Source organism: Cyprinus carpio, chromosome A13, assembly GCF_018340385.1.
Source record: "Cyprinus carpio isolate SPL01 chromosome A13, ASM1834038v1, whole genome shotgun sequence".
Taxonomy (NCBI): Eukaryota; Metazoa; Chordata; class Actinopteri; order Cypriniformes; family Cyprinidae; genus Cyprinus; species Cyprinus carpio.
The window spans coordinates 11,738,034-11,761,513 of NC_056584.1; the positions used below are offsets into that span (position 1 = coordinate 11,738,034).

The window sequence follows — 23,480 nt, forward strand, 5'->3', positions numbered from 1 at the left end:
CAACAGCTTCCAGTGTCTGGATCACAGGCCTCTGAAACACCCTCTTCAGGCATCATAATTATGCTGTACTAGAATAAAACTACAGTAAAGTCCCATTCACACTAAGAACAATAACTATAAAGATAACTATATAAGCTTCCTGACCAGCGGTGGATATCGTCTATTTATTCCATGCGCATGCTCGTCTGTCGCTTTAAATGAGAACGATTTATCTATATCTATATCTATCTCTATATCTATTTATCTATATCTTTATCGTTATCGTCCTTGATCTAAACAGGCCTTAGCAGTGGGTCAGAGAAACACAGAACAATTTTCATATTTAAGAATTATTATTTTAAATAATAATATTATTATTAACTGCTTATTCATCGATTTTTCCACAAGTTGGTAAATTGGGGGCTGCAAAGGTATGAATGGGAGTAAAAAAAAGATTGTATTTTCTATCATTAAGAAAAAAAAAAAATTTTATGGACAATGTTTAACTCAATATTTTTTTACCAACTTAACAACTGTCCTCCAGATAATATTCTAATAATTTGCTGAGAATATATAACTGACTTTATTTAAGGAAGGGCTTCACTTGCAACAGGAACCGTCATATTTGGGAAGATGAAGACATTCATGTCAGTTATAATCCTGCCATGTTTCACAGAGCATGGAATCTATTTTATTGAAGGTTTTGAAAACTACAGTAACAGCAGGTCAAAGGTAAAGCAGGACAAAACAGCATCTTTGAACAAGAACAAAAAGGTACAGTATCAAGTTTTTATGTCACCAGATATGAAAAAAAAAACAATATAAATCTAATATTATTTGCAGACTGATTAGTAAGACACTTGCTAAAGTGCAAATTAAAATATTTTCCTGGTCATTTCAGTACATTCCACACAGTCAAATACAGTATAGCAAAATTGTCTTTTTCTGTTGAAATATATTGTCCATATTTGTGACATGAAAGCCCAGCTGAATAACTAGACTTGACTAAAGTAAACTTTCATTTAAAAGTTTCTATTTGAGAACCCTAATGAGGTCTAGAGTGATCCGATTCCTCTGAAGATCCACATTCATGACCTGTACCTCTACCCGCTCACCTGGGCCAAGAGCTAGGCTTCTTCGCCGCTGGTCAACAGGCAGTTTCTCCAGAGTGATGAAACGCTTTGGAATGAGACCAGAACGTCCGACTCCAATGTCCACAAAGGCTCCAAATAGAGCAGTGTTTGTTACACGGCCTGTTACCACCATTCCATCGTGTAGGTCATTCATGGACACAATTTCCCGCTTGAAATCTGCCTGCTCAAAATCTATTGAGAAAAAAAAAAAGAGAGAGAAAATTATTAAGGTAAAGGTGTGGAATTCGTGTGACCAACTATGTGAGCAATTTGGGAGTGAGGGTGTTTTTTCTTTTACCTTTAAACAAAAAAAACACAAACTTGGATTCCTATTGAAATTACTGGAATTTGCTAAATTTCACCAAGCAATGGTAAATGTGACTGCAACATTAGAAACAAAGATGGAAAGAATGGATGATAGAATGTTAAAACAGATTTTGTCTTTTTCCAAAGAAAGAAAAAATTGACATTAGCCTCCTTCCCTTCAAGTCTTAAGCACCCTCCTCCAAATTGAACCAAGAACTCTAAAGCTAGACATTAGAAACAAGCTTCAGTTAATGGTTTAAAACAAATAGAATTACCAGGCCCCTCAAACCTCTTCTTTCCAAGTCCATTTTGTCCATTTTTTGGGGTGATTTTCTTTGGGAGGTGCTTTTTACATAAACATGGCCTCTCACCAGGCTCTGCAGTCCAGGAAACATTCATCTCTGATTATTCTTATCCGGGACACCTTACCTAGAGCACTGCTCACATGGCAGTTATTTATACAGCTGGCTACAGAGCAGAACCAATCAGGCTTCCACCCAGGGGAAGTGAGCCTGTAGCCTTCTGATGAGAAAGCTAGTGTCCTATCTAGTGCACGACACTGACCAGGTGCCATCTCATCATCTGAAGTCTCCTGCAACCATCACAGCTAAAGGTCTCCATTAAAACACTTGATTTACTTATGTACAAAATGCTTTGTGGCATTTTCAGATTAATTTATTTTCTAAGAGATCTAAAATAGAGTTTTTCCTCCACAAGAGTCCTAATTCAACCGACATTGCCATCATCTTTTCAAATAGAAAAATCAACCCCCCTCCCGTTCCCAAAGAAATCCTTTCTCTGCATGTAATGAACTCTGCTCGAAAACACGTTAAGGCATTCATCTCAATTATAATCCTGTCCCCTTTAATGAAACATAACATTTACTATCAACACCCGCAGAAGGAAAACAATGTCTTCTCAGATGTCTGAACTTAACATTAAAACCAGAAGAGGCGTTTGTTGTTTGGTCGTTTTTATTCACTTGGAGAGTCACTGGGGGATTTCAGCCCTGAAATCAAGGCTATTCTGCTTTCCTCTTTACGCAGCGTTCTCTCTCATTAATGATATATCTGTCGGCAGGTCTGCTTTAATAATGCGGGTCTTCCCCTAAATTATGCGGCAAGTCTTCAAAAGCCTGGAGGCCCGCCCAGTCATCTCACAGACAAGAGACGGACTCAAGGGAGACGGGAGGAGAATCGTTAGATGGAAGGGAGGAAAAGAGAACGAGATGCCAGCATTGTCTGTGATCTGTGCAGCGGCCATGTTGAAGTACTTTTTATACTTTGGTTTGTGTTGTGCTAAACTGTGTTGTTTCAAAACCTTCATCTGTGTAGAAACCTGAGGTACAGTAAACTTCTGCTGTGAAATGCTGCCACAGGCTACGTTCGAACCACATCATAGAAAATTTAAAACGTTGCATTTGCCTGTTTGTCTGTATGTGTGGAGTCATCCTACATTTCTTAAAGCTTCAAAAAATGGAAATTCAGCATTTAATTAACTGTTTGACAAATCTTTATGATCTACCTTCTTTGGTGGAATACAAAAGGAGACATTTATAATAGACTGGCCAAGCAGCACTTTTCCATATAATGAATTTCCAAAGCCATCAAGATTATCTGTGCTTATATCTGATTGGCTGATGAACGTTCTAAGGTGTGGAATTATTTTCAAGGAAAAGTAGTTCCAGGCAGGTCTTGAACGCATTACATGTCCATATTTGGTCCAAAACCCACAACAATACTGACCAAGCAATTAATAGTGGGTAATCTTTATTATCTTCAGATATAAATATAAATCTGTCCTGTATGTAGAGGAAAAAGAGAGCGCACATCATAGATCGATTCTTACCCTGACGACTAAGCCAGGAGGCTGAGTGAGTCCATCCACAATGAGCTGAAGAGTCTCAGGTGTGGTGTCTAGAGATTTGGCCAAGACTTCCAGACCCCTGCTCTTAACACTGCTCTCAATACTCTGCCTGAGTGCAGCACTGCCCATCTGATCCAAACTGCCAGCTATTTGAGACAAGAACCTGAATGAAGAGAGCAAGAACAGAAAATTACTTTCTTGACAAGTGAAGAAATAAATGTAATAAATAAGTGTATTTTCAGTTATTAAGGAGATTTCATATGACACCTTCTGTAAACTTTACTTCTTATTCAGAAACACTCCACATACAAACACACACACTTGATTCAGATGCTGTGTTAAGGCAGTGAGGTGTGTTGAGGTTCATGGGAGGTGGTGTCTTGATGAATGGCTTTTTAATAGCCCTTCATGGAGCAACTCCGCCGTCACCAGCGAGGAGCCTGAAGGCCAACACACAGAGTGGAGGAGAGCAAAGACTTGGAGAGGAAGTTGATAGGGGAGGGGAGGTGAGACTAATTATGCCCTAAATCTTGATTTCTAGAGTCCCAGAGATGAAGACTCTGTCTCCGTCTATACAGTAAATCTACCCACCGTGCAAGCGCCATACATAAAAGGAAAAGGTTAGTGCTGAGGCTTGAGCAGTGAAGCAGGAACACAGACCAAACACAACCAGCAAAAAAGATCTACACATGGCCTAATACTTGGCACAGCCCATAAGCTCTGGCTCAGGATGAGCCTATTAATTCATGATCATGAACTGTAAGACTGAGACACTGGTTAACCTTCAGCTTCATACTGTGCTGCATAGTAGGTCTGTTAGGACCATATACTGCAAATCGAAAAATGATCACAACATGTAAATACAGTTTACTGTGTGTACAGGTGGGAGTCTTTGGGCAAATAATGATTCAATTTTAGAGTTGCACTGAAATTATATGGTTTAATGTTTTTAAAAATGTTATATTTTTGTGAAATTCTGATAAATATGTGTTTTGGACATTTTTAAAAAAAAAATAAAATTATATTTATGTGAACATAAAAAAACTAATACTTGTCTATATTTTAATTTTATTTATATTTTTTTTTTAATTATTTTTTTATTAATTATATATATGACACCCAGTGACATTTCCAGATTCTCCAGATGCCTCCAGAAAGAACAGCTTTAGATTAGTGCTTTACTATTAAGGATAAAATGAACAAAACTTTGGTTTTGGAACCCTTATGTGGCATTTCTTTCTATTTTTTATCCCACATTTCTCAGGGTTTAGAATTTTTTTTCTTTGAGTGTGTTTGTGTTCAAAAATCTGTAACACATCTGTCAATACTAAATGTTCAAATACTCAAAGTTGATTTTGAAACAAATGTTGTCAGTGGTTCAAAAGGAATACATATACAGTATATTTCTTCACCACAGACCGTAAGTAATTGTTAACAGATATTATGACATTATTTATAAACTTAACAGGCTGAACCACAGCTCTGCTCATAATCATCACTAAAAACACCTGCTTAAAGGGTTAGTTCACCCAAATATATAAATTTTGTATAATTCCGTAGCTTCATATAATTGCGGATGAACCACTGATGTCACATGTATTAATTCACAGATCTCCTTGCTACGTTTCTGGACTTGGGAACATTTCAGTTGCATTGCTGTCTATGCAGGGTCAGACAGCTCCAGATTCCATCGGAAAAAATCGTAATTTGTGTTTCGAAGATGAACGAAGGTCTTACGGGTTTGAAACGACACGAGGGTGAGTAATTAAATGACAGAATTTTCATATTTGGGTGAACTTACCCTTTAAAGAACCTTGAATAATGTGCAATTAAATTGTTTTTTATTATTATTAATAAAAAATATTATTTTTAAATAAATTAATTCATTATTGCATATTGCAATTAATGGATGTGCCAAATATTTTCAGACTGCATTACATTTGTCTGTAATATTTTGTCCTTTGTTTGTTTGCTCAATAAATAAAATCATGAATAATTAGATTAAAATTCCACAACATTTTCTTAACCATAAGAACCATGACCATAAGAAATGTTCCCACAGTAAAATTATGACAAACACAAATAAACCAATTAATATTATTTTTGTCAAAAATTGTTTAAATGATCGATACTGAAATTCTATACAATTCTGTCTAAATAAAAATAAGAAAATGCTAAATTAAATAATGTGAATTTAGGTATAACAACATTATAATATTGCTTGTGTAATTGTCATCATTTGTAAGTTGCTTTAAATGTAAATATAACGCATACTGATAAAAGGTCAGTCCATAATTCCTCAATTTGTCTTCATGAAATCACAAAGTTAGGTTAGTGCCTAAATATTGTTCTCTCATCAAAGCACAGTGCCAATGAGTGATATAACCTCTGCAAGGACACACACATGTCCTGGAGTGTGCAACAAGCCTGTATCATGGGGTCAAGCTGTCCAGAGGTGGCTGTGGAATGCTGGGGTCCTGGGCATTACAGGAATGTGAGTTTTGGCAAGAGGAGGGAGCAGATCTGCTGAGCCAGCTTGCTGATGGATGGCCTTTGCCGTGACAGCCTGACGCCAGCGCAGCTGTCCTCTGTGTGACTGACAGGGCAGGTGGGTTCAAGCCCCACCCATTTCCTGCAGCAGACAGAGGGCTTGACAGCAACAGTGACAGGCAAATCTACTCACACTCACTCTATTGTATTTACCCATACAATTTCACACTGTCCGAGTTCACAAACAGATACACAGCACTAATACGCATACATACTAATCATTGCTCCTTCTCGACTCACCCTCCTGAAAAAGTGTACCATTGACAGGAGGGATGCTGGTAGGGTGTCATTTTAAACTGTGTGTGTTCAAACACTGACAATAATTCCTGTAGATTTACTTATCTTTTCTAGGTACTATAAAATATGATCAAATAATGAAATGCAGTTTGACACAGGATTTGGAACCAGAATTTCTATAAGTTAGTAGATTTTTACAGTTTCTAAAAAAAATGGAAATGGTGCCTTTCCTGTCTAAAAACAATGGGTAAAAACTAAATATATTCCAAATTTTCCAAAAAAAACTTAGGAACAATTGAAATCACATACTCTGGGTGGCCTTATAAAAGCATTTAGATTAAATTTTATATATAGATACTTCTCTTTATACTATACTTTTCATCATATACAGTGTGAACAAGTGTGTTATGGCTCAAGCTGCCTCTGCATAAAAATGCAAGTAAAGGCATGTATAGCTGGTTAATGAGAGATTGCATCTTTAGATTGCATATGTTTGTTGAGAGCGATGAAATGTTGTAAAAGAGAAGTTGTGAGGAATATGGAAACAGTTTGGGCATGTTTTATGCATGTGTTGTGACTTTTTTGTGAGAAACTCTGTACATATAAATTCTGAATAATCCACACAATTATTAAGAAATGAGACCCAATTATAAGGTGTAGTGGTCACCAAAGCTATGTGCTTTGCTATGTGGTTGCTAGGAGCTCTAGGTTGTAGCTAGGGTGTTGCAATGCAGTTGCAATGGTGTTCCGGGTGTTCTTTTTAGTCAAAAGAATTTAACCCAACCCCCCAAAAATATGATCTAAATATGGCTCAGGTGACATTTTATAGTCCACAAAGTGATAAGTAACAACATACCTCTCCTCAACAAGCTGCACGATTCAAGTGTATCATACCTTAGCACAAATACTGTGGGATGAGTTATGCATCAAAGTTTTCTAAGCGTTAAACCTGCTAAGAACAAACCAAAACCCATACATTTTCAATACTGAGCTATGAACACACAGAAGTGCAATGCCAAAAACAGCCTTTCTTGTTGACTTTGAAACATCTAACAGTTCTAGAGCAGAAGTAGATCTAGTGAAACAAAAAATAATCAGACTCTGTTGGGCCTTTGAGTTATGAGGTGATGAAAACGCAAAGAGTAACAGAAACGCACGCACATACTGCAGATGAATTCCAGCTTGTCTCTTAAGTAGAAGATTTGATGAAAGAACAGCAGAACTGAATCATTCAAGTGACACTACATGTTCTGCAGTCTCCAACAACAGCACCAAAGATCAAATGGTACGAAATTTCAAATGTTTTTTTTTTTTTTTTTTTAAGAAGTCTCTTATGCTCACCAATGTTGCATTTATTTTATTTGATCAAAAATACATTAAAAACAACAATACTGGGAAACATTATTACAATTTAAAATAACTGTTTTCTATTTAAATACATACAATTTAAAATGTAATTAATCATCCTAATAGGCTGATTTGGAACATAGACTTCAAGAAATATCTCTTCTCATTATATATTGAAATCAGTTGTGCTGCTTAATATTTAGAATTCTTTGAAATATAATTTTCCGTAACAATGTTAAGGTCTTTACTGTGATTTTTGATCAATTTGTTGCATAATAAGTTTTTTTTATTATTAATTCATGTGTGTTCATACAATAATCTTCATTAATACAAGTTTAAATGTTAAACATGTATTAGTATATGTATTTATGTAGTTAAAGGGATACTCCACCCCAAAATGAAAATTTTGTTATTAACCACTTACCCCCATGTCATTCCAAACCCGTAAAAGCTTCGTTCGTCTTCGAAAGACAATTTAAGATATTTTGGATGAAAACCTGGAGGCCTGTGACTGTCCCATAGACTGCCTAGAAAATAACAGCGTCAAGGTACATAAAAGGTATGAAAGTCGTCATCAGAATACTCCATCTGCCATCAGACGTGCAATCTGGGTTATATGAAGTGACGGGAACACTTTTTGTAAGTGAAGAAAACAAAAATGATGACTTTATTCAATAATTCCTTTGTCTCTCCATATCACCGTATGCTCTTCTGCTTCTACGTGTATTTTGATTTGATTTGAAAGAAAACAGCGCATCCTTGTGGCACGGATGATACAGAAGAGCATACGCAGCATACGGTGCTATGGAGAGACAAGTTGACAAAGGAATTGTTGAATAAAGTCGTTATTTTTGTTTTCTTTGCTTACAAAAAGTGTCCCCGTCACTTCATCTAACCCAGATTGCACGACTGATGGCAGATGGAGTATTCTGACGACGACTTTCATACCTTTTATTGACCCTGACACTGTTATTTACTTGGCAGTCCATGGGACAGTCTCAAGCCTCCCAGTTTTCATCTAATGAATGACATGGGGGTAAGGGGTAATGACAAAATCTTCATTTTGGGGTGGAGTATCCCTTTAACATTAACCTAGAATAATAAATGCTGTAAATTAGTGCTTATCATTTGTAATAATGCATTAAGTAACATTAACACATTAAACCTTACTGTATAGTGTCACCAAATTAATAATATATAAAATTACAAAACTAAAGACACATCTACTGCAAACAAATCACCAAATATCCTATTCCACAAAAAAAATAAAAAATAAAATCCAGTGGAAAATTAACGGAAAAGTCAGACACAAGCATGTGTTCTGACAACCTGCTTGTAAATTACTTTCACACATATACTGTACCTGTGTCTCTACCAATTTCAACAAATTACTTAAGCACTCATATCACCCATGACACCCAACAGCAACTACCCATCATTCTCCACTGGTCCTGCACTGATTTCCATAATATTGGTCGAGGACACTGTGCTTCCCTCCAGCTGTCCCTCTGGCACAAGGACAGAATAGAAATGGAGAGAGAGGGGGAGAGAGAGAGAGAGAGAGAGAGAGAGAGAGAGAGAGAGGAGGTTGCAGAGCTGAACTCTGAGTGATTTATGAACAGCTACAGTATGAGTGTGGCGGTGTTGGACGATTGGCCCAAGAGCTCAGGTTTCTGGAGGGGGTCTCAGCTGGGCTTATGTTACCCTCTGGTGTGTTAGTGTTTAGGGGGTACCAGTGCTCCTGCTCTTTTGGATTCAGAAGAGTTGAGTTGGCCATGTCCTCTGGGCATAATGAAAAGCAGCTCCGCCAAGGAGCGTTGTGGAGGAGACCTCTGTTCCACACACCGTAAGCTACTGGGTGGGCCTACAGATAGAGGCTATCCAGACACAAAGAGGCTGCTTTAGTGTGTGGTCCCCTTAGCAGTTACCCTGAAGTTAATTCGTTATCATCAGTTAATGTAAGAAATTTGATATCAACCCTCCGATGATTCAGTGACTGAGAAAAATGAGTTACTAATGCTGCATTGAAGATGATGAAGAGCTATTCGCTTCCTCAGACTCACTTGGAAACATTCGTAATGCCAGAATGGATATGTGTGTCGCTTGGTTTTTGAAGACAGAAAAGTACTCAATGGAAAAGTTCACAAAAGGATGAAAATTGTCAATTTAACTTAAACTTGATGTGACATCTAAAAACAACAAAATTGACAGACTAAGATTTTCAGAGTTCTGTTCCTCACACAAAGCTATCAAATGACTTCAGAAGACTTGACAGCACCTGTCCCCATTTACTTTCATTATATGAAAGCGAGTGGGCAGGATATTCTTTAAAAGATCTTCTTTTGTGTTCCACAGAAGAAAGTCTGAAAGAGGTATGAAATGATATGAGGACAAGCAAATAATGACAGAATTTTTATATTTGGGCAAAAAAAATTTCTATACATCACTACTGCGGCTGATACAAAATCAGATTTTCTCTATATGATTATACGATACAATAATGATATTATTGCATTAACTATAGAAATTTTGAAATAAGAAAATAATGCTATTAGTTAAATGCATCTTTATATTTGTTTATTTTGTTTTTTTCAAGTTTATTAGGAATTTAGGAAAGTGGAAAGAGTACATGTATTACAGGCTCCTGCAAGAGGGACTTTTATTATGAAACCTTTCATTGAGCTGCCGCTATCTGCTCTGTCTGTGTAATCTGTTCGAACAGCCAGCTAAAAGGATGTTAATTCCAGTTTGTTCGTGGTGACTGTGATTGCTGCTTGTCGTTACCAACATAGTTCAACAATGATTCTCGAAACCATAGTTTAAATGAACATTCACAAACAGCATCACAAACTTCTCTTGACACATTTCAATCTATTATGTTCAATCATTCAATCTACTATATTTCTAATATCATCAATATATTTCTAAATAATCGAATATATTTAATAATATATATTTTAGCATGTTAACAATCAGCATGGTTTTTGAAGAGCACCCATGTGCATAAATGCGTATAACATCAAATAAAGCAAAATCAAGCAACAAAAAAAAATAGTGAAGTAATCATCAGGTACCATGTTTGTTACAGCACCGTCTCTGAGATCTCGAATCAATTAATTAGTAGAAGTTATTACTCCACCACCTGCACATGACATCATTAATGACATATTGTTGAAACCATAGATATATATAAATAGATGCCTCATTAGCAGCTGCTTCTATGGGCTGCTATATGCTTGCCGTCCACCATATTGGAACGGTTAAAGCCGTTCCATGAATACTTGAGAGCAAGTTGACTGTGCATCTGCAACCGCAAATATATACGCATGTACGAATATCTAGATCTGCAATAGATTTCAGCTGATGGTTTTGCTAAACTAACAAAATACAACAAGAGAAAGCCATTAGTAAACACAACTTACCATAGTTTAAAAACCTGTAATACTGAATTAATACATATAAAAACACAAACCAACATTCTCATCCGTAAAAGGTTATCCCATTTCTTCGGGAATTTAAATTTTAGGAAAAGTTGTGACTAGTTGGTTAATTTCTCCAACATACTGCGGTAGTCAATTAGCGCATTGTATGGGAAACATACTCCATATGGTTACTGGCACTTGATTATTCAAGATATTATCATACGTGTGGGATTAACACAATAGCAATATTTAATGTTGTAAATATCATGCTCTTCCCTTCATGCTCTCGCGAATTATTGAAGAACAAAGAAAGCACTATCAGTTATTGGCTATAATAAAAAGGCATGTCACAGAAACTGGTCAAGGGAATGTGAGTTTATTTTGGTAGGAGGCTCCAATTAGAGCTCACATCAACCTTTGTTTCACAGCTAATACTTAAATACTAGAGATGGTCCATCAGGGGGTCATACACACACAACATGCACTACATACTGTGTATGCACATTGTGTGTGTATGAGTGGGAAGTGGTGGGGCTAAGGGTATCAAGTTCATCACATTAGAGCAACATGATCCGCCATTACCGTCCACTGGCCCACGCTTCGCAATGCGCCTGACGTGCAACGAAATCGCTCACGAAATGGAGGAAGACAAGCTGCATGTTTTCACAAGCACAATGTGTGACCGATTTAAGGCACCTCCTGTCCTGACTTCACAAATATTAAGTGCAAACCATTCAGGGGCGCATTTTCATTTAATTTCTATTTTCATTAACTGATGCATTCAAATAAATGAGAAAGAGAGAGGAAGTGAAAAGGGCTGTCCAATAATTTGCAGATTGAAAGAGAATGAGCTGGTGAAACAGAGGACAAGAGTGATGAACCCAGTGCATAAATGGGTTACAGATTGTTGGGAATATGTCAAGCTTGTCATCATCATTATAAAGACATCGCTCAGACGGTTCTGCTCGCATCATTAGCCTTATGATTCCAGCCCTGGCTGAAGCTCACAACATATCTGATAGAATTTATTAGCAATACCCAGAATTCCTCCCAAGCCCCCTAGAAACCCTTGTTAAAGTCTGCTACATTAGCTGGCCGCTACATTACCAACTCAGCACTGCTGGTGGCCATGTTTAATCAAATCCTGTTACTCTAAGAAAAATATGCCTGGGCTCATGATGACAATTGGAGTGGAGCAAAGTCCATTAGCACAGCATTTGGTAACGATAGAGAATGGTGATAATACAGGGGACTGCAAGGGAGGCTTTTCTGCCTGGTTTAGTCAGAAATGAAGCCTAACGGAGAGAAATGAAAACAAACAAAGGAGGAGAAGAGGAGGATATAACAGGGTGATTATTCCCCCACTCCATGCCCCTAAGTGGCTTTATTAGACCTCTGACCCTAAAAAAGCACCTCTGACGACAGATAAGGCAAAGAAGGAGTGGATGGAAAAGCATACAATTCACACATATACTGAGTCTCAGACCACCAGTGGTCAATATTTAATCAATATTAATTTTTACATTTTTTTGAGTGGATGGAATTATGCAATATCATTTGTAAATTACTAACTTTATATATATATATATATATATATATATATATATATATATATATATATATATATATATATATATATATATATATATATATATAAATTCTATTTTAATTCTATTTAAATAACATATTAATTATTCAAATTCTATTGATTTAATAAACAATATTTATTATTGATCTAAGTTTTTTTATCATATACAATTTTAGAAAATTGATATGAAATATAAAATAATTGTAATGAAAATGTGTATTAAATTACAAACAAAATACAAATAGAACATTATACATAATGCTATAGAAATTTAAATTCTATTTTATCTTTCAAGTTTTATACACACATTTATAAATTATATTGTTTAAAAATAATTATAATATCAATTATATATAATTGAAATTATTTATAGATTAATAATATTAATAAAATAATATCAATATAAATTCCCTTTTACTTGTGATTAGTGGCTTACAAATAGTACAGAATCTTCAATATTTCTTCTTCATTTTGTCATAACTTTCTTCGTTTTACTTTTTTTATCATAAAACTTTGATTATTTCCAGATGTGTGGTCAGCTGTTTGTACACAACTGCACACATACACATACCAAGTCACAAAATGAAGTGTAATTGCATGAGTACACACACTATGCTACTACTGAAGCCAAAGTACGACATCAGCTATGAAGGAAATGAAAAAAGTGAGTAATAGGCAGTGAATGAATGTCTTGTTCCTAAATTATAGTTGCCATTCACCAATAAATCCTCCAAATTCCACAGCATTCGGATGCCATGACCACGGTTCATATTTAATTTTCAAAAACCTCTTTCACATGCACACACTGATTTTGATTTAACTTGCAGCTGTCATGCACGCAAGCACATCCGAACCACAGGGCATCTGTGTGCACATCTTCTAGAAGCAGCAGGCACAAGTGTCAGATTGGAGTAGTCTAAACAGACTTGAGCAGCACAGCTGCGGGGAGAGCGTCATTCACTTCCAGAGAGTGCTGAGCACACGCTGAATGTGCTTTTCATATGAGCGGCAACAGCTTGCACAACTCTCACCCTGAGCAACACAGGACCAGATGCTCCTACTTGAGGTAAACACTTGTTACCACTTGGCCAATCCTTAAGCAGATCCAATGATCATCTGCAGCAGTGCTGTAATGTGATAGTTCAGTGCCACGCTCCGTTCTCACCTCAAGGCGATGCTGTAGGATTCAGGGTGGATGCAGGTTTGGTCCAGTGGGTTAAACTGGTTAGAGGTGCTCCCAGAGCCCTTGACTTTTTTCTTCCCAGCTGTCTGTTTCAGAGGAACCTTAAGGCCTTCGTTCCCTCCAGAGACAATACTGCTTGAAGCACAATCACAAGAACATTGGGAGTAAAATTTCTGATTCATAAATTTGCTTTTACTTGTGATTAGTGACCTACAAATTGTATTCTGTATATCTTAAATATCTCTTTTTAATTTCTTAGACATTGCGGTAAGCTGTGCCACTTTTTAGTTGCCTTCTACAAGAAGAAATCAGGTATTTAAATTCTGATGATATCATGATGCATTATAATACATATGGATGAGATTATGAGATTATCAACTGAAATTAGAAGAAAGCATCAATAACATACAACTATAAAATTAAAAAGTAAAATATGGTCAAGCTTTCAGCTTTGACTGATGAAATTAATAATTAATAATTAATATGAATTAACTATAGTAATAGCACTTTCTGCATTTGGAGGCAAAACTCGCCATTACTACTGGTTAAGCCACTGGCACATCTTAACCAAAGCACATATGAAAAATGTTTAATTTAACAACTCATGGATAATTTTAGAGAAATAATGTATATAATTTTGCACACTGGCATTTTAAAAAAAATATGGTAACGTGACAAAAATAATGATACATCTTATCCCACTCACCGCTACATGATATAAAGGTAGCTTGGTGCAAAAACATGTAACTGTAGAAGTGGTATGAATCGGCTGTGTACCTGCGTACTGTCTCAGGGTTGATCCTGATGAAGCCGGCACACTGCTGAAAGCTCTTAGGACCGAGTCCTTTGACCAGTTTCAGCTGTTCTCTGATGAGAAACGGCCCGTTCTTTTCTTTCCACTCCATAATACTGCGTGCTCACCCTGCGTTCAGACCTGCTATGTGCCTGATAAAACAAAACACATAACTTAAAAAAAGCAAAATCTTACTTGAACATTCAAAACAAAAGTGATTTAAAAGTGTTTTTATTGTTTTCTACACTTTTTCAGGTTTTTTGCTAATGGGCTGGGCTAGAAAGTATTGCTTTTTTTTTCAGGCCTTCAGAAATGTCATCCTTAAACACACCTTTTATGCTTTACGCAATTAAATTTTTAGTTGGTAATGATATTTAAGTGATTCTTGAGTCCGATATAATAGTTATTCGGTCCAAAAAAGCTAAACTTAATCTCTCACATCTTCCCGCTTGACCAGCAGCTTTAATTCCTGTTTGTTTTTGGAATTAGTCATTGCTTTATATGTCAATACCCAGCATTAACCACACATCCTGAATGAAGAGCTTCACTTTAGAAGTCCACCCAAGACCATGGAAATTCCTTTTCATACTTAAGTAATCCCTACATGTTCACAAAAAAGAAGTCAGATTTTAGTAAAATACTGAGAACTTTTTCCACAAGAATTACCAAATGGCTGCTTAAGATCTCATAATCTTTTTGACCTTCTATACAAAACAGAAAGGCATTGAGATGTTTTTTTTTTTTTTTTGTGAGACTGTATGGGCACTAGGATGTGCCAGCTCCCCTAAAGGCAGCTATGTAAACATTTTATGTCATCACTTATAAATAAGGGGCGAATAATGCGGGAGCCACGAACATGTCGTCTGGAGCTCTGGTACTGAGAGCTCATTTAAAGTCAGGTAAACAGATGACCTGATCCTTACCTCACGAGCATTTAACCCTGGCTCTTAATGGGATCAAACAGCTTTCAAGCTCTGAATAGTGATGTATGGATGTCTAAGTATACCATAAGTTAAAGACATAATCCTTAAAAATGAAATACAGAAATCTGATCTTTGTGAAATACACGTATTTCAATCTAATGCTTACATGTATCTGAATGAATGTATGATGAAATATGGAAGTGTATGTGCTTTCATCAAAATATGTTTTAAACTCGCTTATATTAACTTCTAGTGTTGAACGAAAGATTTTTTTTTTTAAATAAGCTGCGTGAATGAAAGCTAACCTTTCGAAGGCACATCTAGGGGCATGATCCTGATTGTAGTCCAGAAATATATTATTGCAAGTCACTGTTTTCTGTAGTGCAAACAATTTGCAATTACTCACAAAATCCTACAAGGTATTAGGGCAGAGCGAGTGGAAGTAATGAATGTGTACATTTTGGTGTTTCTGTAAGTTTATGTGACTAATATTCTAGGCTATATATCTCGATTTGTGTATATGTTAGCGAGCAGCAATGTTTGTGTATGTAGATTACAATGTTTGTGTGTAGTGGGGATGTGAAAAGACGCTACGGTGCATGCGTCTCTGAGTGTGTGTGTGTGTGTGTGTGAATTTTTGTGTGTCAGACTAAACAGAGTGCTAAGCAATAACGGGGAGGCGAGTGAGAAGTTGCCATGTTGTGACTCCTGCTGGAAAGTATTTGGCCTCTACCTCATCAGCGTCTCTGAACAGATGTTGATGTCCACTCCCACGAAGCTCACACACTCCTGCACCACCCCATCCAGCGCTGCCCTCAGCAAACTCTGTGACACGTCGTGCTGGAAACAGTGACCACAGTCTTAGAAAGTGTGTTTGTGTAAGAAAGGAGAAGGTAGGGCTCTGTTTTTTGACCTGGGCTCTGAAAATGAAATCAAACACCTTGAAGATGTTTTTCTAGTATGCTGACTTGATTCAATCACAATTTTGACGTACATTAAAGGTTCACTAAATCGTCATGGAAATGTTTAGTTCAGTAAAAGTTCTACTCCGTGTCTTTCAAAATGTCAAAAAAGTCTACATCTATTCGATATCTCAGCAACAAATCGTGCTGTCTCAGTCACTTTCCAAAAACGAGCCATTTTGCAAGACCAATGTTGTGTCATTGGCAATCAAACGGTAACCCTAAATACTTTGCGGTGTTCATGCTGGTCTGAGGGGGAAAAAAGAGACGGCAGAATAAAAAGGCAGCCAGTGGATTCCTTTGCCTCAACAGACACGGAGAGAAGGTCTAAGGCTGTTTTCATTGGAAAGCATCTGTGACACTTCAAAGTCCTCTCACAGGGGTTTTCCATTAAGTGCAGGGAATTGATAAAGTTAATCCAGCCGAACTTTTCACACTTTGGAGGCGGTTTTCTAAAATGGAGATGGAATTCAAAGCAAAGAAAACCGCAAGGGCAAATCCAAAACTGACCAAAATAAGGAGCAAGAAGGGAATTCTGACAAGCCTTTGTCTGTCTTGCACTGGGACCAGTATCCATATGGAAGAAGTTATACCCATGCTTGAGACCTGCTAAGAAGAATGTGCATTTTTTCTTTTGGGAAAACTCATTACAATGAACAACTTCTCTACTTTTACAAGATTTAAATTTTCATGTACTAGTTAGAGTCCACCATGGTGGCTTGGGGGGGAAACCAGATAATTTTACTCAAATTTAAAGTTGAGATGAAACGGAAGTAGCAACAGATCTTTTCTTTCTTATTATGATGTGCATCAGAGTGAAACGTATTCTCAAAAAAAGAAGAAAACAAAACCTGTATGGTGAACTAAATGATTGGAGCTTGTTGACTGGGTGTTTTAAGCGCAGAAGTATGGTGTGTGTCACCAGACAAAAGTCTGGACAAACTTTTTTTTTTTTTTTTTTTTTTAAAAGAAACATACATATATAATTTATTCACAATAAGATCAATAACATGCATTTAGAAAACGGATGAACTTCCATTTCATGCCGGCTTTAAGAGGGCTAATCTGTCTAGTAAATCCATATGAAACAGGATATACCGTATAGGTTTAAAAAAACAGCCACTTTACATTAAGTGTCTTTAACTTTTTTTTAATACAGTGTACTTATTGTGTACATACATGTTTTAACATTGAACAATTAATTACAGCTGCAATTAATTTCTGTAGTTGCATCTGCATCTCTACATGTTGATTGACTGATCGATTGATTGATTGATTGATTGACAGACAAGTACATAGTAATTAAAGACACCTAATATAAAGTAACCTATAATAAACTATTAACTTTGCATCTATCTCTTGCCTCTTTAAAATTTCTAGCCATGGACATATGGGAGTTCAACATAATGGAACACACAAATCACTTAATAAACTACTCTTAAAGCTCACTGACTACAACCAAAATAGATTCAAAGCTCTTCTGATGGATTGTTGAGCATGTGACTTTTTAAACACCAGCCGGTTTATGGTTGTAAAAGGATGATGAGAAACTTTAAGAGGTCAAAAAACAGTGTTCTCTAATTTTCTTTTTATTTAGGGGAAACCCCAACATTTAAAAGAACAGCAATCACAGTTTATGGTGGTTTGGGAGTGTATGACATGTATTGCCTGTTCTGTGTACTTTTCTGTGTGTAAATTTACAGTGCGAGTAAGATCTAATGCTTTCAAGTTGTCTTTGTGTGCACTAGTGTGTCACTGTGTATGTGTGAACACAAATTCAATATATTAAACAGACCGAGAAGCCCTAGGACATCTTATAACTAACTCAATATACACATTCAACCTCCCTTGTGCACACAGGAATACACACAGTCACACACTAACACAAGAACAGGCAGAAATAATAAACAAAGATACAGACGATATATTTCCCTCATATTTGGACATAGTGGTTTACTTTCAGAGAGTGTTAGTGTTCGAAATTACACAACCAATAGGAAAAAAAGTAAAAAGTGGGTCTGAGATGGAGTGGATCGGGATACTTTCTCCTAATATCTTATACTGTTTCAATCATTCCGGGACATATTACAGATGAGCTTGCTTCATCAAGAGGCCAATTTAGCTGGTAATTAAGAAAAAAAAAAAAACATATGAAACAGTGTAGAAAACCATATTCTATAACTAAACTCATGTTTCGAGGATACATGTATGGTGGATAATCAATCATTAAAGACTGACTGTTAATATCCTTCCATGGCAATCATGTTTCACATTAAACACAGAGCGACGCAATGTGCTAGCTAAAAAACTCGTTTTCCAGTGTAATAAATGCAATATATTTGGACTGTGAAAATGTGGCCAACAAAGCACAAAGAATGTCAAAGTGGCCTGAGAAGCAGATGTTCCTTAAAAAGAAAAACCCACAAAACAAATGTTGTTGACTAGAGAAATCTGATATTGTAAACTCATTAGCAAATCTGCCTGTTTGTCCACAAAACACATGTCTGTCGAAAGCAGGCACCAAAGCACTCCAAGAAAAGATGTGATAAGAGATGTTATAGAATAAGCAGACTTCTCCCCTCTTTGATGGCTGAAAGAATTTTGTGCATGGGCTGATCCTAAATATTAATAAACAGGTAACACAAAAAATAAATTAAATTAAATTAAAATTAAATAATTTGGATTGGAATAGGGTACCTATATAAAGGATGATTACTTCAAGGAACCATGTTTTCTTGTGCAATGGAGTTGAGGTGCTCATTTCTTTGTTGACAAACAGAGTGATGGAATAGTATCCTATTAGATACGACTGAATGAAGATAAATGGACATGGATTAGACCAACACAATGGTAAAATCTCAGTGGGTTAAGGATGACTGAGATATTGAATGACTGCTAGGCAGTGGAGTGGCTGAGTTGTGCGGTTTATAGCAAAGAGCAGAATGTGTGTTTTGACCTGACAGGATCCGGATGACTGCCACTGGAACAAGGACATCTGTGTGATAAATACTGTCTAGCCGTATACAAATGGACTAATCTTATCCAAGCAAAGAAAGAAAATCACAGACTGGTAGAGAATCACACATTTTTTTTTTTTGCACCATGTTGTGCACTTGATTAAAGTTTCAGTTAACATAATTACTAATGGTTTTAACAAAGAGTAGTGGCATTGAGATCTCAGCACTAGACATCCCTTGGGAATTAGTGTGTGTGAAAAATGAAAGATCTGTCTTGAGGCTTTCAGAAGTCCTGCACTCTTTTGTAATATTGCCTCTAGTGTTTAATGCGGTTCATTGCAACAGGCCAAAAGTCAAATTTTTTTTTATTTTAGTATCACCTCCTAAATCTAGTCAGTGATACACAAATGCTGGAAAAACAACTGTAATATTAGACAGCCAAAAATATTTATTGCACAAAAACCGCCTTTATGTGGGAGAACACCACTGGCTGCGATATTCCGTCAAAATCTCTCATACGTTTCCTTTGTAACCTTAGAGAGGTGAGAAATATATATGTACACTACTGGAACACATGTGTTGAAATGAAACATGAAGCCTGAAGGCAGAAACTCAGATATTCTGCGGCAGCCCAATCATTCCTAATGATCCTCGTTTACTCTGAAAAAATATTCAGACATACAACAGTTTATGCCATTTTCCCATTTGATGCTTATGGCGATTTCAAAACAGTCACTCATCAGACTTACATCACCACTGTACAAGAACAGATTATTATACTACAATCCCTGACAGCTTGCTAATAATCAATAAACCAGTGCAGACTCGAGGTACTTCTCACAACAAACAACTCCTTATTTTTAACGTACAAAAACCTGCTGCCACATAATAGCCGGATGCAACCTGAGAAGTGTGTGGACAGGTTCCCATGTAGCTGCGCCCAAACCCTAAGGTTAGCTTTTGAGTATTTGGCAGCAGGTCAACTGTATAAACTGCCTTGAGCAAGTATGGAACCAAAATTCTCACAGTCCTTGAGCAGGCTGATAGAGGAAGACACCCAAAAAGTGTTGCCTGTGGGCAGTTTGGAGCTCTGCTGATGGAATACACTAATTAGAAAGCCATCAATCATCACGACCCCACCAGATCTATTTTTAAAGGTTGTTCCAGGATGCTATGTGCTAGAGTACACTACTTTACGAGTTGGGATGCCACCACTGAGATATTAGCACTCACATACTGGGAGAAAAAGTTAAATGAATGGCATATACACTCACCTAAAGGATTATTAGGAACACCTGTTCAATTTCTCATTAATGCAATTATCTAATCAACCAATCACATGGCAGTTGCTTCAATGCATTTAGGTGTGTTGTCCTGGTCAAGACAATCTCCTGAACTCCAAACTGAATGTCAGAATGGGAATGAAAGGCGATTTAAGTAATTTTGAGCGTGGCATGGTTGTTGGTGCCAGGCGGCCGGTCTGAGTATTTCACAATCTGCTAAGTTACTGGGATTTTCACGCACAACCATTTCTAGGGTTTACAAAGAATGGTGTGAAAAGGGGGAAAAACATCCAGTATGCGGCAGTCCTGTGGGCGAAAATGCCTTGTTGATGCTAGAGGTCAGAGGAGAATGGGCCGACTGATTTAAGCTGATAGAAGAGCAACTTTGACTGAAATAACCACTCGTTACAACTGAGGTATGCAGCAAAGCATTTGTGAAGCCACAACACGCACAACCTTGAGGCGGATAGGCTACAACAGCAGAAGACCCCACCCAATACCACTCATCTCCACTACAAATAGGAAAAAGAGGCTACAATTTGCACGAGCTCACCAAAATTGGACAGTTGAAGACTGCAAAAATGTTGTCTGGTCTGATGAGTCTCGATTTCTGTTGAGACATTCAGATGGTAGAGTCAGAATTTGGCGTAAACAGAATGAGAACATGGATCCATCATGCCTTGTTACCACTGTGCAGGCTGGTGGTGGTGGTGTAATGATGTGGGGGATGTTTTCTTGGCACACTTTAGGCCCCTTAGTGCCAATTGGGCATTGTTTAAATGCCACGGCCTACCTGAGCATTGTTTCTGACCATGTCCATCCCTTTATGACCACCATGTACCCATCCTCTGATGGCTACTTCCAGCAGGATAATGCACCAAGTCACAAAGCTTGAATCATTTCAAATTGGTTTCTTGAACATGACAATGAGTTCACTGTACTAAAATGGCCCCCACAGTCACCAGATCTCAACCCAATAGAGCATCTTTGGGATGTGGTGGAACGGGAGCTTTGTGCCCTGGATGTGCATCTCACAAATCTCCATCAACTGCAAGATGCTGTCCTATCAATTTTGGCCAACATTTCTAAAGAATGCTTTCAGCACCTTGTTGAATCAATGCCACGTAGAATTAAGGCAGTTCTGAAGGCGAAAGGGGGTCAAACACAGTATTAGTATGGTGTTCCTAATAATCCTTTAGGTGAGTGTAATGGAACAAGAGAACAGTCAAAGATCTGTATCAACTGTCAGGCCGTCTGGCAATGCAGGGTCAGTAGAGAGTGAATTAAAATGATAGTTCATCCAAAAATTACAATTCTGTCATCATTTATCCACCATCATGTCATTCCAAACCAGTATGACTTTCTTCTGTGGATAATAAAATATATTTTAAGATTTTTTTTTTTTTTGTCCATACAATGGAAGTCAATGGTCATCAAAACACTTGGGTTACCAACATTCTTTAAAACACCTTTTGTGTTCTGCAGAAGAAATTAAGTCACACAAGTCTGAAATGACATGAGGGTCAGCAACTAATAAAAGAATTTTCATTTTTGCATGCCATGAACTATTCCTTTAAGGCATTAAAAACACATCAATCACTTTGGACAAATGGAACAAAGCTGAACAAGAAAGTAAACATGGGCTGAAATTGTTGTGGTTATATTTGAAATATCAACCTAGACACTTTGACTGTTTTCAGTAGTAGCTGTTGAAAAAGGCTTCGGCTTTCACCCACATCATCTCTCCAATCTCCTGTCAATCCTACTGGATATATCTAAGACTGCATAACCATTTCGATTAGTGAGTGTAAAACTGAGCTGCATCTGGTAGAGCATGCGTTAAAAATCCAGCAGGGCCTGAGAAAGACCATGCTCGCCTAAAGCCGATATTAAGCTTTCCATCTGTCTTCAAACGCACACGAGCCGCACTCTCAGGTCCTCATACACAGTAGGAAGAGCGGCTGACAGCTGAGCTCTGACATGGCTTAGCGGTGTGGTAACCCTGAAGACAAAACAACCAAAACTCAATTAAAGCATTGGGGAATGGGTGAAGAAATGTGGTGGGAGTTCACATAGTTTTTAAACCTGCCCTCTGTTTGAACAGACACATATCCCAGACCCTGACATGCCAGGTATAGAGCTAAGGACGGGTCAGTGGTAACACAAATACGCAATTACATTGCCTCACCTAGCCCAGCAGAGCCACGGCAAAGTCTACGACCCAAGTCATGCACACACGTACGCACAAAAACACACGGGCTCACACAAACCACGGGATTAAATTCAGGTGCAAGGTCCTGTTTGGCTTGGATAGGCCCCAGCGCCAGAACAAAGTGTGTCTGTCCACACTCAGCCCAGTTAACAGCGTTTTTTTTTTTTTTTTTTACAAAAAGCTGCCACTCTGAGACGTCAATCAATTCTTCTCTCCTTTCCTGGCCCTCATGACCCAATGTAGATCTAACCAGCTGCAGGCTCTGAAAACACACTTCCCAGAGAGAGCTGAACACACAAAGATGTTTGAATGGCGAGATTCCTTTTACATACCTCCCAATCCTCTGCCTTCAGCGTAACATAAAATTTTTTTTTTTATATTTGTCAGGAATATTTTATGAATAGAAAAAAAAAAAAAAACATTTGGTTTTATTTGAAATTTTATTTTTATTATTATTGTTAGTGTTTTTGCTGTCACTTTTGATAAACTTAACGCATTCTTCATTAAAATAAATAAATAAAAATACTGACACTAAACTTTTGAACAGTTTTGCATATTAATCATCCAGGACTTTTCCAGGACCTTTCCAGTCAATCTGTGATTACTGAATAAGAATTTTCATTATGATTTATAGTTGTTTGCTAACGAATCAATCAGATCAGCTTGTGAACAAATCTGATAGATTAAAGAATTGACTACAAAAAACGTAAATCACAACATACAAGCTTAAAATTTAGTC

The 23,480-nt window shown here is 37.1% G+C and overlaps 1 pseudogene; it reads right to left on the minus strand.

Moving 5' to 3' along the window:
* Positions 1-382: 382 nt before the first annotated feature.
* Positions 383-23,480, minus strand: part of LOC109101344 — a 53,004-nt pseudogene continuing 29,906 nt past the window's right edge.